The sequence below is a fragment of the Lygodium microphyllum genome, chromosome 15, assembly GCF_053477565.2.
Source record: "Lygodium microphyllum isolate KBCC chromosome 15, Lygodium_microphyllum_v1.1.10, whole genome shotgun sequence".
Taxonomy (NCBI): Eukaryota; Viridiplantae; Streptophyta; class Polypodiopsida; order Schizaeales; family Lygodiaceae; genus Lygodium; species Lygodium microphyllum.
Genome location: NC_141149.1, coordinates 107,422,014 through 107,439,365, shown reverse-complemented (window position 1 = coordinate 107,439,365; position 17,352 = coordinate 107,422,014). Strand labels below are relative to the sequence as shown.

The 17,352-nt window shown below is 41.9% G+C and overlaps 1 protein-coding gene across 2 annotated transcripts in view; it reads right to left on the bottom strand.

The window, feature by feature from the left end:
* The window catches only part of LOC148024884 (chorismate synthase), a 74,251-nt gene that overhangs the window by 26,610 nt on the left and 30,289 nt on the right, over positions 1–17,352 (bottom strand). The window lies entirely within an intron of this gene.

The following is a 17,352-nucleotide window of genomic DNA, read 5'->3' as shown; positions in this document are numbered from 1 at the left end:
TCAGTTAAGTTACTTCACCTAGATACCTTTTAGTTAGAGTCAACTTCAGTTCAAGCTCAGTCAGGTTCAGCAAAGTAAGGATCCGAAGAATTACATAATGCTTAAGGGAAAGGTAGCACTTCCACTCCTCCAGTTGTGGATAGATCTCGTATATAGTGGATCTCGAATGTATTCAACAAGTATCCAAGGTACTATGCTGACAATATGTCTGCCATGGGGTCACTGCTCAGTATACTAGTCACTGTGAGATGTATGCAAATGAGTATGGTTGTTACTGCGGCTCTAAGACTATACTTTTGCATTAGTTTGAGATTAGTTCATGATCAGTTTGGCATAAACTTTTGCCTCAGTTTTGAATCAAATTCTGATCAATTTTAGCTTAGTTTTTTTTTAGTTTGAGAACTATTTATGGTCACTTTTGGGATCAATTTTGCATTAGTTATTGATCTATTTTTGCAATCGGTTTGTGATCAATTTGGGGTCATATTTGCAACAATTTGTGATCAATTCTCAGATTAGCAACAAGTGATCAATTTATCATCAAACTATGCTTAGTTTCAATGGTACAGCTAGTTCCATGGACATCAGCATGTTAGTAAATGCCATTGACAATTTCAGCCATGGTTTATGCTGAGAATATGCTTTACTATGGTTTTAAAGTGAGAATAGTTAAGAAACATGAGTTACGGATGCATCCAATGGGTTTCTACCAACAGTTCTCGACTATTTCTCAATACTATTTGATGTTTATGTAAGTTGGAAATTTTCAGTAATCTTTAGGGCAAATAGCATGGTAAGACGACTGTGGCCAATGTTATGATTGTGTTAGGATGCCTTATGGAAATTCCAATGCAGTATGCTTTTCTTTTGGCACAATGCAATACAATCGAGGACGATTACAAGGATTTCAAGACAAAGGTCTATCACAAGGACATGAAATTTTGAGATACTTTAATCTTGATGATAACATTTGATTAAGTTATTAAACAAATGTGCAAGGTTGTTTAGCACATGGCAGTTATTTCATGGTAACAAGCCAAGGACCACGAGGATGTAGTGGGTGTCAAAGATAAAATTTGTGATAAGTTATGCCAACTAGGCTTTAGGGGTTAGTTGGTGTTAGTTTTAACCCTAGGACAATTATTTGACCAATAACTATCATTGCTTACATTAGGGACTAACATTAATTAATTAATTAATTCTACTCTAAAAGTTAGCAGAGGTTGGGAACCACTCCAAGTTGCAAATGGCCTAGCCAATTTTATTATGGATGGGCACATTTAATTTTGGGCAGGGTCAGAAGGGTTGAAATTAATTTTTAGGATTATTTAATTTTAAAATTTAATTAAATTGCTAGATAATACTGAAAAATGGGTTTAGAAAGCTACCACTTGGCAAAAATGCCCATGCAAACTGCGAAAACGTTTTTGGGGGTTGAGTCTCAACCATTCAGCTAGTTCACAACTTGGGGGGAGAGAGAGAGAGAGGGGGGGGGGGGGAGGGGGGGGAAAGCTATTGGTCCATTTTTTTTTATCAAAGAATAGTAATTTGTTGCAAAAGACAGCCATTTAGGAGCCTCAACAAGTAGGGGACAGTAGGGAGTCACCTTCCACGGGCTGGCAACAACATTGCTAATCAGGTGATAACATTTCGGAGGTGCCTAGCAACAAGTGATTGCATTAGATGTAAGCTAGAGCAGATAGCAAGCAGAATTTAGGGTTTTCTTGCGAAGAAAATTAGATTTTTCTCTCATCTTGGCTTTCTCTCACATTCTCCAACCCATTCTCAAGAGATCTCTATTGAGCTAAAATATGCATTACTTGTTGATTAGCCTCTTAAACAGCCCCAAAACACACTAAAAATGCTCTTATAGAGTAAAACCCTAAAATGGGGAGCGGTTCGAGAGAGTAACCCTAATTTTTGGGGCGCCCTTCCACATCAATAAATAGACAGGCTGCCCCCATTCAGCCATTATCCTTGTTTGCAGGTTACACCAGCCCAAACACCCTCTGCTACTGTTGGTGCCTAGTTTCCAGCTTGCAGCCCGCCTCCATCTGCTATCCAGCCATTATCGACTGCAGCCACATTATCTTCAGCCTGTCAATTGCTGTAGGTGACAGCTCTCAGCTACTGGCGAATGCTCCAGACTGTCCCAGACTACTGTTCAACCTACTGTCCATCATTTCCGGAGTCAACCAGCCTGCGTTTTCAGCATTGCAAGCCCTAACACTCTCAGACACTGTTTCAGCTTGCTGTTTACGGGGCAGACTGTGCACAATTTCCAGCCTCCGATTGGTGGTACACTGTTGCGTTTACCAATTTCCAGCCTCCAGACTACTGCGTTTTGGTGACCAGCCTACTGCCATTCACTATTCAGCACTCCTACACTCGGACTAGTGGTCACAGACTTGGGATCCGTCTTCAGTGGACATCACACTCCCACATTGCTCTGCCCTTGAGCACACTGTATACTCTTACATTCATTTACAACATTCATTCACTTCAGAGTTGTGTTCTCTCTCTCCCTTCTTCTGTTTGTGTTTGAGTTTTGAGTTTTGCGTTTAGGGTTTGAGTTTTTGAGTTTTGCGTTTAGGGTTTTAGTTTTTCCCTCTGTGTTTGTGTCTGTCTCTTTGTGTTTCTGTCGTGGTTGTACACTCTGTGTGTCCTCAGTGCAAACCCTAGCAGTTTCCTTCACATGGTATTAGAGCCGGTGCTCTTGTAAAGAGTATCTTGCAGATATTGTGGAGAGCTAGACTTTGTACAAGGCACACAATACGACTCGTAACCGAATCACAACGTCCCAAACACCTTCTTCTCCAGTTCCTATGATATCTTATCAGGCTTCTCTATCATTGGAGGCCCTAAGACGGCATTATGGGCTCCGTGAGGAGGACAACACTCCACCTTTACCAAATTTCACTAACATGACAGAGGAGGACTTTGAGGAGTACTATCGCAACAAGTATGGTGATGTTTACACCCCTCCTACCAGTTTTGCTACCACATCAGAACCGGTTGGTAAGACTGGCCACCTCTCCGATCATGGAGAACATACGGCATTCAGAACATCTGGAAATCCATCTTCATCATCTCAGCCAGGTCCAATGTCAAGTTTATACAATTCTTTTGTGTTGCATGAATCAAAACCCTCGTTTGTTTCTTCTTTTGAGGTACAGGATCCGGATGGCTTTGCGTATGTGAACTTCAATAGAAGGGGCTCCCGAAGCAAATGAAATTCAAGTACATCTATAGCTTCTGTTTCATTTAAGCATATCACACGCACTTCTCACTTCCCTCGCATCCCACCCTCTTCTATATCACACCTCTCATCATCTTTTAAAACCTTGGATTACACTCCACATCTGCATCACACACCCTAGGGGTTGGATCACACACCCATAACTCTTGGGATGACTGTGATGGGCATCCCCCTCACTATCCCCAGCTTCACATCTCCCATGACTACTCATACATAGGGGTTTCCATCCTCAGCTTATGGTGCGTCTTCACACTCTCCTTGGGTTACACCTACACACAGGAATTCCCATCTTCTGCTTACCATGTTCCTGTCCCACCTCCTTGGGTTCCTAATGTGGCTACCATCCCATGCCTAGTCAACCCATCCCTACCTATGGATCCACCTTGCACACTACACGCATGCCTAGTGGGCACTCTGGGGCCCATTCCCGATTGTACTCCACTCCTCCATCCTACCCACACTACACTTTTTCACACTATCCATCTCCGAGCACTACCACTCTCGTTGCAATGGCGAAGAATGCCTTCACGGATAAGACACATTTTAACGGGTCGAATTTTACCACTTGGTCTAATTTCATGCAAAAAGTGCTTGAGTTTCAGGGTCTTTGGGACCTCGTCATTGGTCTAGAGCCTATGCTGGACCCTCGTGTCACGAGGACGTGAAAATTTGATGCTTTGCTTATGCTTAATTGACATTTGATTAAAGGATTAATCAAATGTGCAATTAAAAGATGCACATGTGTTGCACATGTGAGGTGCAAGCTACTTTTTCACACTTCAAGGCCGAAGAACCCTGTGAAAAAGATGGGTGTCAAAGGCAAAAGTTGTAACAAGTTACACTTGTTAGATTCTAGGTGAATTTTAGTGTCAGTTTGCCCCTAGGACCATTAATTGGCCATTAAGTGTCAGTGGTGACACTAGGGACTAGGCATTAATTAATGGATTAATGCTTGTCCAAGGGTCAATTAATGCATGGGACCACTTTGGGTTGCAAATGGCCTGGCCAATTAATTTTTGGATGGGCAAGGTCAATTTTCTGGGCATGGATTAAGAGTGAATTAATTTTCAGAATTAATTAATTCTGAAAATTAATTAAACGGCTGGAAATTGCTGAAAATGGATTAAGAAAGCTGCCACTTGGCAAAACTTTCCCATGAAGTGGGGGAAAGGCTATATAGGGCTGAAAAGAGAGGGAAATCTCATTTTTTCATTTTGGAGCTGTGGGAAAGAGATGTTGGACTGTGGCTATCAGGTTTTGGGGCGATTTCCTAGCCATTGGAGACCATTTTGGTGATGGAGATTACATATTCTTGAACTTGGGAAGCTAGCAATTGTGCTGATGCACTTTCTCCTGAAGATCACAGTCTCTGATGCTCCTTTTGTTGTTGGTGCATCCGTTTGGGGTTGGTACAGTAGGGCAGCAGCTGATTTCAATCAGTTCTTCATGACAAATCTCGGAATTTTCTCTCTTTACAGCAGTGTCTCATTTCCTTCAGCCTATGCTCAGCCATTCTCAGCAATTCTTAGCCATTTGGAGAAGATTTCAGTCATTTTTGGTGGGCTGATCTGTAATTTCTACAGTAAACCCTAATTTCTACAAAAAAAAACCCTAATTTACAGCAGAAATTAGGGTTTAGCAGCCACCTTGGGATCCGTGCCAAAGATTAAAGGCTCAAGGGACTGAAATCAGCAACTGATAATTGAAGATTATCAAGGGATTTCAGGAGCCAGCCCATCCCAAATTTATTTGGGGCAACATTTGGCCAGCCAAGGGTCAAATTGGAGAAGAAATCCTAGGTGAATCAAGGGACAAATGACCCAAAAGGCTTGCTGGTCATTTATGACAGCAAGAGCAATTGGTTAGCAAGAGGAAATTGAAGAATCTTGAGCTGTACTCCTTCCAATTGAATGAAAGCTAAAGAAATACCGCAAGGGGCACCAATTTTGGGGCCAACATGGTGTCTACTGTCCAAGAATGTGATGGTAAAGTGTGTATTTCATTTTATGTGTATTTATTTATTGCTGCAATTAACTCTTAAATCAGGTTATCACCACCCATTCCAAGAAGGAAGGCTGGTTTCGCCCTCGACTAGCTCACCCGGATTACATCCGTCAATGGAGAGCCTGCAATGCCACAGCCAATGTTGAGCTGATGCAAGGATTGCTTCCTGAGTTTCACTCTCAGTTGCAGCACTTTCCACTCGCGTCATAGCATTGGTATCACCTTCTCGACCGCTATGCGGCTCATAATCATACTCGGCGCACCAATCTCGACTTTGAGCTTCAAGAGTTCTCTATTAAGGAAGGGGATGATCTGAAAGTCACGCTGGCTGAATATAGGCGGTTACTTGCCAAGTTCGCCACTACTGGCTCTCCAAAGTCGGATGACGATCAGGTTACATTCTTCTTAAATAAGTTGCCCGACAAGTACTTCAATTTCATTCAACACATCATCTCCCAACCTAGATTGCCAACCTTCTAGGAGTTTGAGTGCCAATTCTTACGTTACACAAGGCTGTATGATCAAGTCCACAAAAAATCCTCATCACAGCCTTATTCAGAGCAGAGGGGGTTGGTTGCCTCTTCTCTAGGAGGGACAACCACTAGTGGCAAGAACTCGCTAGATGCGAAGGCAAGCCAATTAAAGGGTGACTCCTCTTCCTCAGATGGAACCAAAGAATCTAGACCTATCTGGCAACAACTCCCTAAGAAAAACCAGTTTTGCACACATTGCCAGAGAGTAGGCCATGTGGACGAGGAGTGTCGCTCCAAGGCCCAAGGTCTTCCACCTAAAAAGCCTCAACAGACCGCTGCGACTGCATAGTCCAATGGAGCTATGCCTTCCGCTCCTGCTTCATCTGCTCCTTCAACACCCATTGTTGCTGCTCGACATGTGGCTCGAGTACAACCTCAGCAGCCCATCTCTTTCACTACCCTTCAGGGACTAACTGATTGGTCTGCAGGTTCCGATCTCGTTGCACTTCATGCATCCATCTCACCTTCCTTTCCACCTCGTCAAGCGTTCCCTTGGCAGAGTCCTGCTACTGGACATACACGATGGTAGCCATCTTCTTCGACTCGCATGCCTCTAGGTCCTTTCGGATACCCTAGGTCAATCTAGCATTCATTTTTTGCACTCTTAGAGTCGGGCCCATAGGATTCATTATCCTTAGTTTTTCCATTTTTTTGTCTTCCGCTGCATTTACTCACACACATACACGTTCATTGCATTTATTTTGCGTTAGATTTTCTTTCCGTTCTATTTTGCATTGGAGTATCTCACCACTAACCTCTATGTTTGCAAATTCTCATCTCTTTTGCAGGGTTTTGTCTTTCAGTGTAGGGCTAACTTGCAGATTGCTTTGGTCCTCCCTGGGCTAGAGACGTGTGGATGCGCACCGTTCCTTTCATAGTTTCATCATCCTAGGAGTGCTTACTCTTCTTCCAGCATGGCGTTTTCCCCTCCCGAGGCGGATCGTGCAACATCTCTCTCGATGCTATTATGGCAGTGACTTCTACCTTGCTCTTCTAACGAGGTGCTTCATCCACATCATCCACTTCATCTTCTTTCATTCCTTATGCTTCTCAGCACCATATGAAGACTGACATCAGGCTCCTCTTCCTTCTTCCGCACCTCTTCCTTCTTCGGCATCTACATCCAGGTTGAGAGGAGGTTCCTACCCTTCTTGATATTCTACAGGCTTCATTTCTTTGTCTTCGACATCGGCTTCTTTCCCCTGTTGTACCTTTCCCTTTGCATTGCATGATTACATCATCCTTATACTAGGACGCTTGGGCAAGTGAACAATTTCTCCACGAGGGACACTGTCCAAGTGGCACAAGTTGCATGAGCATTCTTCAGCATGTAGCATACTTTGCATCTCATTGTGCAGAGCCCCACTTGCACGGATCCTAAGTTGTTTCCACCGGCGGCTGTTATTACCACACCACCATCCTTCTTCATCACATAGATACCTCATCATCTATTTTTTCTCGTCATCGACACCCTGAGTGGATGGGTTAGCTTGTACTGTTTTGTGATGTGTTGGGTGTACCCTCCCTACTCCCATCTTCTGGGTCGCTTTTACTCAATCAGCCACATCCCATCAAATTTACTTCACTTATTCAAAAAAAAAAATCCATGTAATCCCATCCACCTTTGTAGGGCTTGGTAGGCCACTAGGCAGCTTGTCCATTGCTGTAGGCAACAGCTCTCAGCTGCTGGCGACTGCTCCAGACTGTCTTAGCCTGCTAACCATCATCTCCAGGGTCAACCAGCCTGCATTTTCAGCATTGCAGGCCCTGGCACTCTCAGACACTGTTTCAACTTGCTGTTTACGACAAACTGTGCACAATTTCCAGCCTCCGATCAATGGTACACTACTGCGTTTTGGTGACCAGCCTGCTGCCATTCACTATTCAGCACTCCTACACTCTGACTGGTGGTCACAAACTTGGGATCCGTCTTCGGTGGACGTCACACTCTGACACTGCTCTACCCTTGAGCACATTGTACACTCTTACATTCATTTACAGCATTCATTCACTTCAGAGTTGTGTTCTCTCTCTCCCTTCTTCTATTTGTGTTTGAGTTTCTGTGTTTGATTTTTGAGTTTTGCGTTTAGGGTTTGAGTTTTTGAGTTTTGCATTTAGGGTTTGTGTTTTGCCCTCTGTGTCTGTGTCTGTCTCTGTGTGTTTCTGTCGTGGTCGTACACTCTGTGTGTCCTCAGTGCAAATCCTAGCAGTTTCCTTCACAATCTCAACATTTCACAGCCATTTTGAGCAGATCTCAGTCAAATTTGGTAGACAATAGAGAAATCTCTATTGTAAACCCCTAAATTTCTACAGAAATTAGGGTTTAGCAGCCACCTTGGGTGCTTGGCCATTCATTGTGAATTGGAGCCACATTTGGCCAGTTAGCAGTTGGTGATCCCATTTGTGCAATTCTTGGATGAAAATCAAGGGACAATTGGTCCAAATTGCTTGCTGATTGTATGTACAGCAAGGGGCTAATCGGGGCTTTTGGATCAACAAAGGAGACTATGGAATCTCCACTCAATCCATTAGCAATTAAAATTAAAGAAATACCGAAAGGGGTGCCAATTTTGGGGGCAAATGGATGTCTATTGTCCAAGATTATTAAGGTAAATTGTGCATTTCAATTTATGTTTATTTGTTGATTGCTGTAATTAAGTGCTTAATTAGGGAATTACCACCCTCTCCAAGAAGGAAGGCTGGTTTCATATGCCCCTCGACAACTTGTCAAATGTGTTTACAAAGCTCTCTCTAGAGAGACTCTCCTATCTCTTGTTGTTCACTTGTTCACTCTGTGTGTGTGTGTGTGTGTGTGTGTGTGTGTGTGTGTGTGTGTGCACGTGCGCGTGCGTGCGCACGCGCGTTGCGTACGCATTGTTGAATCCTAACCTAACAGATGCTATTGTAGTATTGTAGTGATGATCGATAGGTTCACAATGATAGCACACTTCATTCCAACTACCAAAACAATCATTGGAGGAGATACAACAACACTTTTCGTGGAACACATATACCAACACCAGGAATTGCCTAATGATACTACATGCCATCAAGACCCACAAGTTGTGCCCATATTTTGGAGAAGCATTTTCAAGCTCTTTGAAATACTAGTCAATCTCTCTTTTGCCAATCACCCACATACCAATGGACAAACACAAAGGATAAATCAAGTGCTAGAGCAATATCTCTGATGCACAATCAACTATCATTAGGACGACAGGGTGAACCCACTTCCTCTTAATGAGTTTGCTTAGAATAATTCCTCCCATGCCTCCATTGGATACACCCCATTCTTAACTAACTATGGCCAATACCTAAGGATGGATGACCATGCAAATCACCAGGTGAAGAATATAGCCCGCCACAAATGTAGCTCACTGCATATCTACTATCCACAAGAAATTCTAGGTTCAAATTAAAGAAGCTCAAGAGAAGTACAAGGCACATGTAGATCGACCTCGAATGCAATATCCAATATACAACATAGGAAACCAAGTTTGGCTTTTGTATCACAATCTACATTCCTCTTTTCCATAACGCAAGTTGTATTATCAAAGATTTGGTCCATTCCAAATTATCAACCAAGTAAATCTTATTGCTTACCATCTATATCTCTCCCAATTTGTGAAAATCTATCCGATATTCCATGTGTTAATCTTGGAGCCATGTCATACATCAGATATTCCAAGGAGAACCTTAAGACAACCACCACTAATTGAGATAGAAAATCATCAAGAATACCAAGTGGAGACAATTGTGGGTTCAAGGATCTCACAATGCAGACTATAGTATCTTGTATATTGGCTATAGTATCTTGTATATTGGACAAGATGTCATGCAAGACAACGAACTTTGGCACCAATCTCCAACCTCCAACCAGCACCCGCCAAAGGATGTAAGTTTTATTAGCAACATCCATTGAAGGCAAAGCCCATGCAAAGAAGTAACACCACCCCTTGTGGAACTCGGTACTAGAAGGGAGGGTGATGTTGTGAATGCAAACTTGAGGACTTGGTTTTGTCTTGAAGTTTCCAAAAGCTCCTTAAAGATTCTTGAGAAAATTCTAGAAGATTGTTTGTGTTATTTTTATGCCAACGTTTGCATCATACATTGAAGGCCATAGTGGCCCCCAAATCATTCTTCTAGCCCTAGTGGTATCATCGTCCTTCATGACTCCCCAATGTTAAAGAGGAAGTGTGAGTGGGTGGAGTATAATAGCCTCACCCATATGTAGGTGTGGTAGACCCTAAGCGTGGATTTCTACATGCACTAGTGAAGTCTGGCAAATTAAATCTTGAAGCTAATTTGCCTTTCAAGTTCTTGATGGAAGGTGAGATAAAGGCCTGTCTTTGCTTCTAGTTTATTCCCACAAGACCGGATACTTTGGCAATGTAGATAAAGGCAAGGAATCCATGGTCATGATGTGCTTTATGTGGAGATAGTTCGTGACAAGTATCGAGATTCACCTATTTCTACTCTCTATCAAGGATTGGTATGATCAACATCACCATCAATGTCCTTTCAAGGCACCTTGGTGGTGGCTTGATCACCCACTGCTTAGATATCCATGGTCCTCTCTAATTGTCATTGTCATATGTACAATGGTGGATATTTCATCGGTGAGCTAATACCACTGTTGGGTTGATACAAAGCTCTCATACAGTTGTGTGTGTATACGAACATGTGCACATACGCGTGTGCGCGTGTGCATGCATGTGCGCGCGCATGTACTAGAACATTCAATTCATTTTAATGAGAATAAAAAGAAAAAACAAAAGAAAACCCTAAAGTAAAGTACCACCGCTTAAGAGGGCTAATCACATTGGGAAAAAACCCTTCCTAGGAAGAAGGTAAAAAGTGCTCATGTGCTAGAGCCCATCCCACTAGAACATTAGAGGGTACACACCTCTGTGTGCTAGTTTTGATGCAAAGACTAATACATGAATCTCACTTCCAATTACAGCAGCATTTGTTCACTAGGCCCATCAAGGTCACAGATGACAATCAAGTCACTTTATTCCTTAACAAGCCACCTCTCAAGTACTTTAATTTCATGCAACAAGTCATCTCTATGCCCAAATTACCACCCCTTTATGAGTTTGACTATGAACCCTCGTGTATCATATCATTGCATGACCAAGCCGACAAGAAGTATCCTTCCTCTCTTGCTTCTAGAAAACCCCAATTTACACTTCTTTGATAGCACCTTGCAGCCCTCAACCCTAAGTTAGAGAGGCCTCTATGGTCTCCTATCATGGGGACGTGCAATTTCTGGATGCTTTGCTTATGCTACATTGACATTTGATTAATTCAATAATCAAATTGCAGTGTTGAGATGCACATGTAATGTGCAAGCTAGTATTTCATGGTAACAAGCCAAGGATCCTAAGGAAACAATGGGTGTCAAAGGCAAAAGTTGTAACCTATTATGTCACCTAGGTTCTAGGTGAATGTTGGTGCCAATTTGGTCCTAAGACAATTAATTGTCTCATAAGTATCAATGGTGACACTAGGGACTGGACATTAATTAATTAATTAATGCATGTCCATGGGTCAATTAAGGTCTGGGACCACTTGGGGTTGCAAATAGCCTATCCAATTAATGTATGGATGGGTACATCTAATTGTGGATAGGGTCAAAAGGACTGAATTAATTTTCAGAATTAATTAATTCTGAAAATTAGTTATATGACTGAAAATTGCTGGAAAATGGATTAAGAAGGCTGCCACTTAGCAAAACTACCCATGCAAGAGGGGAGAAGGCTGTTTGGGGCAGGTGGAGGCTCATTCTAGGAATACAAGATGAGAGAGAGAGAGTAGCAGTTACTGATCAATTTTCCCACTATTTCCAGAGGTTGGTGATTGCAGCAAATGCCTTTTCAAAAGCAGGCAACAGCATTTATGATCCCTACAAGAGCTAGCAAGAGATTTAATGGCTGGCGACAACAGCTTTTGGTCCTCAGGCAATAGGTGACATTTTCCTCGGCAATTTTGACAGGACAACAGCCAATTTGAAGGGTTCTATGCAATCTCTCTCTCTACAACATATTCTCATCTTCTCCAGCCTATGCTCAGCCATTCTCAGCCGTTTGGAGCAAATCTCAGCCAAATTTGGTGGACAAAAGGAGCATTTCTACTGTAAACTCTAATTTACAATAGAAATTAGGCTTTAGCAACCACCTTGGGACCTATGCCAACAATTAGAGGTATTGAAAACTTAAATCAACAGCTGGAATTTCAAGGATTGCCACTGATTTCAGGAGCCAGCCCACCGCACTTGATTTGGGGCAGCATTTGACAAACCAAGGGTCAACTTGAGAGAAGTCCTAGGTGAAAATCAAGCTGCAAACTAACCAAAAGGCTTGTTGGTCATTCATGATAGCAAGGGGCACTTGGATTAACGGAGGGGATCGAAGAATCTCGGTTGTACTCCATCCACTTGCAATATAATATAAAGAAATACCCAAGGGGTGTCACTTCTGGGGCCAATAGGGTGTCCAATATCCAAAATTTTATGGTAAAGTTTGTATTTCCAGTTTTGTGAAATTATTCATTGATATAATTAAGTGCTTAATCAGGTCTCCACCACCCTTTCCAAGAAGAAAGGCGGGTTTCATCTCCTGCCTTTGCTTCGAGGTTATGCTTCTAGTCCAACTACATTTGGCTCCCTCAACTCCTTGAGCATCCATTCATTCTATCTCACTTGTGTCTTCATGAATTTTCATTTCATTTCATTCTTCTAAGCATACATTTGTTAATCGTGTCATACTTTCTTATCCCCTCTTTGTTGAAAGATAGGCATGTGAACCCTATGTATACAAGGGTGGATAAAGGTTGTTGGGTGTAAATGAACTGGAGGACAAGGGGAGCAGGGGAAAACCCTAACCCTAACTTCTCTAAAGGCTATATAAACTGCCTAAAGGTCACTCTCACAGTTAAGGAGAGTGTACTATTTGTACTTGTGAACAACTCACTAAGCAAGATCTTCTTCTTGTACTTGAGCTCTCTCTCTCTCCCTCTCGTGCACACTCTCCTGCTTCCAAACATGGTATCAAAGCCAACTCTGATCCAACAAGCTTCCTTCAGCTATATCCTAATCTAAGTGCACAAGAAGATCTTTTGCCTTCTCATTTACCTCCTTCTCCACCATAGCCAGCTTGACCCCCTAACCTTGAAGGAGCCGGTGTGCCAAAGGAGGCAGTATTAGCTCTTGATTTCTTCTAGAGACTTCATCCTTAGCTCAAGGCGCTCCAGAACGGTACATCACTCGTTGACATTGGGCAACGAGGAGGGCAGTATCGCGTTTTTCCCTGAAACTGGCGCATATTTGCAGGCAACGCATCTCGAGCTACTGTGCATGCTGAGTCCTGACGAAGGCGCAATGTTGGCAGCTACCATGGGGCTTTGTTAGCCCCCCTAGCGGGCCATATCCCTCTAAGAGGGTTTGAACTAATTCCTCTCCTACTGTCTGCTGTGACCAAAACCCTAACTGTTGGTATCTAGCAGCCATAACCAAGAAGCTTCAAGCTTTCCTATTTTCACTTTTTTCAATCTAGGAATCATTAACAGTGATTTTAATCATTGAAGCATATGCTCTAAAGTGTGTTCCTGATCTATCAGCAGCTCCAACACTTGGGGGACATCACAAGCTCACCAAGAAGTCGACTCTCAACACTGGTCCTCAGTCAAGTATTTCACTACGCTTGACAAGGTAAATACCTAAACATCTCAAGTGGTCTTAATCTTGAGATGAGTGCTTCTTAGCACTGAAAAGGCATTTAGTGACATTAGTTGCTACTGCCTTATGATGAAACACGAAATGGATGCGATTAAAATCTCCTCGAACTCTTCACCAAGTGTCAAAGTTATTGATCGACCTTGCATAACCAAATATTCATCTACTAAACCACAAGGTGGAGAGGAGCTAGAGATCCAAATCAAAGTTCATCTCATTAAAGCCCAGAAAGACAGTAAAACCTAAATCAAGGGTTGTCCGAAGAAAAGGACCGCCAAAATCTTACCTTGAGATACAACATATGTATGATTTCCAACCTTTTTCATCCTTACAGTTTTAAAGTTTACTCAGTTGTAAGGCTATCATTTCTATCAGTTGGTTCGTACTTGGCCATTTGTAAAGGACTAGACACTGTCATTGCCTAGGGCAATCGGTAAGACCTTTCTATTGGCTTATGCAGATATTAGGCCTCAAATCCACACGTTTAATGGAATAGATTTCCATCCCTGGCAAGTCTTGGTGAAATATAAAATGATGGAACGAGGCTACTAGCCCTTCATAAAAGAGACCAAGGTTATTGATCCATCAAATCCACTTGATGTAGAATATGATGAACGAGCTCAAGCCATCATCATGCTTCATCTGGATGAGTCCCCAATTCATCATATTGACCAACTCTCCACTGTCAAGGAGAAATGGGATGAGCTTGAAAAGCTCTATGGTGCTACAAGGAAAAACTTCAAGATTTTTCTAAAGATCGAATTTTTTAGCTTGGAGTGTAAACAAGGAGAAGACCTAGGTAAGTTTATTTCACATATGAAGAGGCTCATGGCACAATTGGCCTTTGTTCAAGCACCAATTCATGATGAAGATGCCATTGCCATCCTTCTAAAAGATGTAATTAAAGAAAGTCTTTTCAACCCTTGTAACTACCCTAACCAATATCCCTAATCCAACTTTCAAAAGCACCATCCAGTCCTACTTAGATGAGGAGAAGAGGAGCCAAGAATCTACTTCAACAACCCATGAGCAAGTCTTGGTGCATATTGTCTCCACCAAATGCTTCTTTTGCAATAAGAAGGAACATCTTGTCAGTGATTGTTGGAAAAAATATCCCAACAAAATGAAGTGTGACAAGTGTAAGAAGACAGGGCATATTACCAGTAAATGTCCTACCACTCTTGAAGTGCCCAACGAATTGAAGGCCAACTTTATCTCCAAAACATCTGAAGATAGACTTTTCTAAATCCTCTACTTATAAGCACTCTTGTAGCCTAATTTATAAAGGCATCCCATTTTGTTAAGGGGAGGTCTTAAACATGCCTTGTAGTCCAATGCCACTCTGGCATTGAGGAGGGGTGTTGAAAGATACGCATATGAACCCTATGTATACAACGGTGGATAAGGATAGCTGGGTGTAAATGAACTCAAGGACAGGGGAAGCAGAGGGAAACACTAACCCTAACTTCTCTAGAGGCTATATAAACTGCCTAAAGGTCACTCTCACAGTTGAGGAGAGTGTATTAGTTGTACTTGTGAACAAGTCACTAAGCAAGATCTTCTTCTTGTACTTGAGCTCTCTCTCTCCCTCTTGTGCACACTCTCATGCTTCCACTCTGATATTTCAACACTTTTGTTGTCAATCATAGTGTCAACTCCTCACACAAGATACTTTGCCATCATAGTTTCACGAAACGAAAACGTTTCGGCCCCTAACATTTTGGTCCTGAAACACGCAAGGTAATTCACCAATTTCAAGACAGCAAACTGTTTATTTTGCCTTGTTGCATGTAGATTTTGCCCTATTTCGTTTGCTCTCCACCCTCTTTCTCAGCCGATCACTCTCCCTACTACTTGCTATTTGCTTCTCCCCTTTCACATCTACTATTGTCTACAACCTTGAACCCCTACATTCCTCATCCCTCAGCTGCCCAATCCTTTTCCTTTCCTATCTACACTATTTACAGAGAATTTCCCTCCAATTTGGATCTGTTTTTTAGTGTTTCCAACTAGCAATCCCTCTCCTCTCTTTGTCCTTTGCTGTCCACACTAGTTCGAGCTGGTTTTCCCCAACTTTGCTGCTGGTTTGCTCTATTTCCAACAAGAAACAACCATCGTGAAGGATATATTTTGGAGCCACACGCATATCATTAGCAACTATGGATCTAGTGGTGGCTCGACATAATGGGAATGCAACTACTGCCATGTCATACGCACGGTGAGCATTACACAAGTGAAGGATCATCTTGCTTGTGTTAGTGGTAAGACTATTGATAATTGCCTTGATGTGCCTGATGATGTGTTAACTAGTTTAGAGCATTGGAGGTGGCAATACCTTATGGTCAATGTAGCAAATGAGGATGATACTCCATGACAAATGCACATCCTACAATAACATAGTTGTATTTATTTTTCACTCAATATTTACTGAGTACTAATTTTTTGAATCCTTATGACATAATATATGTCTATGACTATTCACTATTGAGTCTTCAATCTTGACATACATCATCATCATTCATGGGCCATGGCATACTGCAATCTTTAATATTAGATTCTAACTTCTAAATCTTGATCTTGAAAGTTTTCTAAACTCATGGATTATGATTATGTAGTCTTACTGTCTTAAATCTCTAGTAGAATCATGTATACTTGTCAAATCTCTTCTAAAGTTACATGTATACTCTATATTGTTAGCAATTTAAGTGGTTTTGTGTAGATGTTTGGCATATAAATGGTATTACCCATTTATATATATTTAATATTAAAATATTCCTAAAAATAGACGAAATATCCATTTCCCTGTTTCGTGGTTTCAGTCTTGGGCCAAAACTCCATTTCACAACTCCACAACGCATTTCTGTTTCGCCGTTTCCAAAACTCCAAGCAACTATGTTTGCCATGCAAATCCAAGCCTTGATTGAATTACTTGGGGGCTTTCTATTGCTGCTCCATCAACCAAGGGTATCAACAGCTTTACAAGGTTGAGATGTGTGATGCAATCTTAATCATCTGCCATATTTACCTAGACTGCCTTTGAGAGCTTTGTACATATGTACTACACCCTAGCTATGTTGCGAGCTCTCTCACTTTCTGCTCCAGCTCTGCTGTGGACATGTATATTAGCATGTTTCATTCTCACTAATATAGGTAGCCACACGGTTTTCTGCAAAAATTTTCCATCCTCTGTCAATCAGTGGTAACACCATGTTTTTCCCATTTTTGAGAGAGAAATATTTAGTGTGTCATGCCACTTTATGACCTACCTATATTCGCATACATTTCACAATCATAGACCATAGGTCTACAGCAGTTGTATCACCACACATTGTTATGACAGACTATCTATTTCACTCTTTTGTCTCATTAGTATTTTCGTCTAATATTTTCTATGACTAACATGCTTGTATTTTCTCTCACTAGAGTCTTGTTGGTGTCCAGGTCCTCTTAGTGAACCAAAAGGATAATGCTCTGCAATTTTGTATATGTGCTACGAAGCCCTAAAGGGCAACTAATTTCACTCTTGCTTGATTGGCTGGCCACAAAAAATCTTCAGCAAGCTTGACATTAGATCCAAATGATGCTAAAGTGCATTGAACATTCCCTAAGATCACATTTGGATACGTTTTGAAAGTTGTAAAATTTCTATTCAAGCTTTGAAATGCACCAGCCACCTTCCCAGGACAATGAAAAATCTGTCTCAACCCTTTTTGGGCACTTCTGACATTGCCTGGCTTGAAATACCTTGGTGAGTAAAAGTTTTGGGAAGGATCGTGACACATGTTTAGACAATCCTTAGTTGTTGGCACTAACAGCTCTGC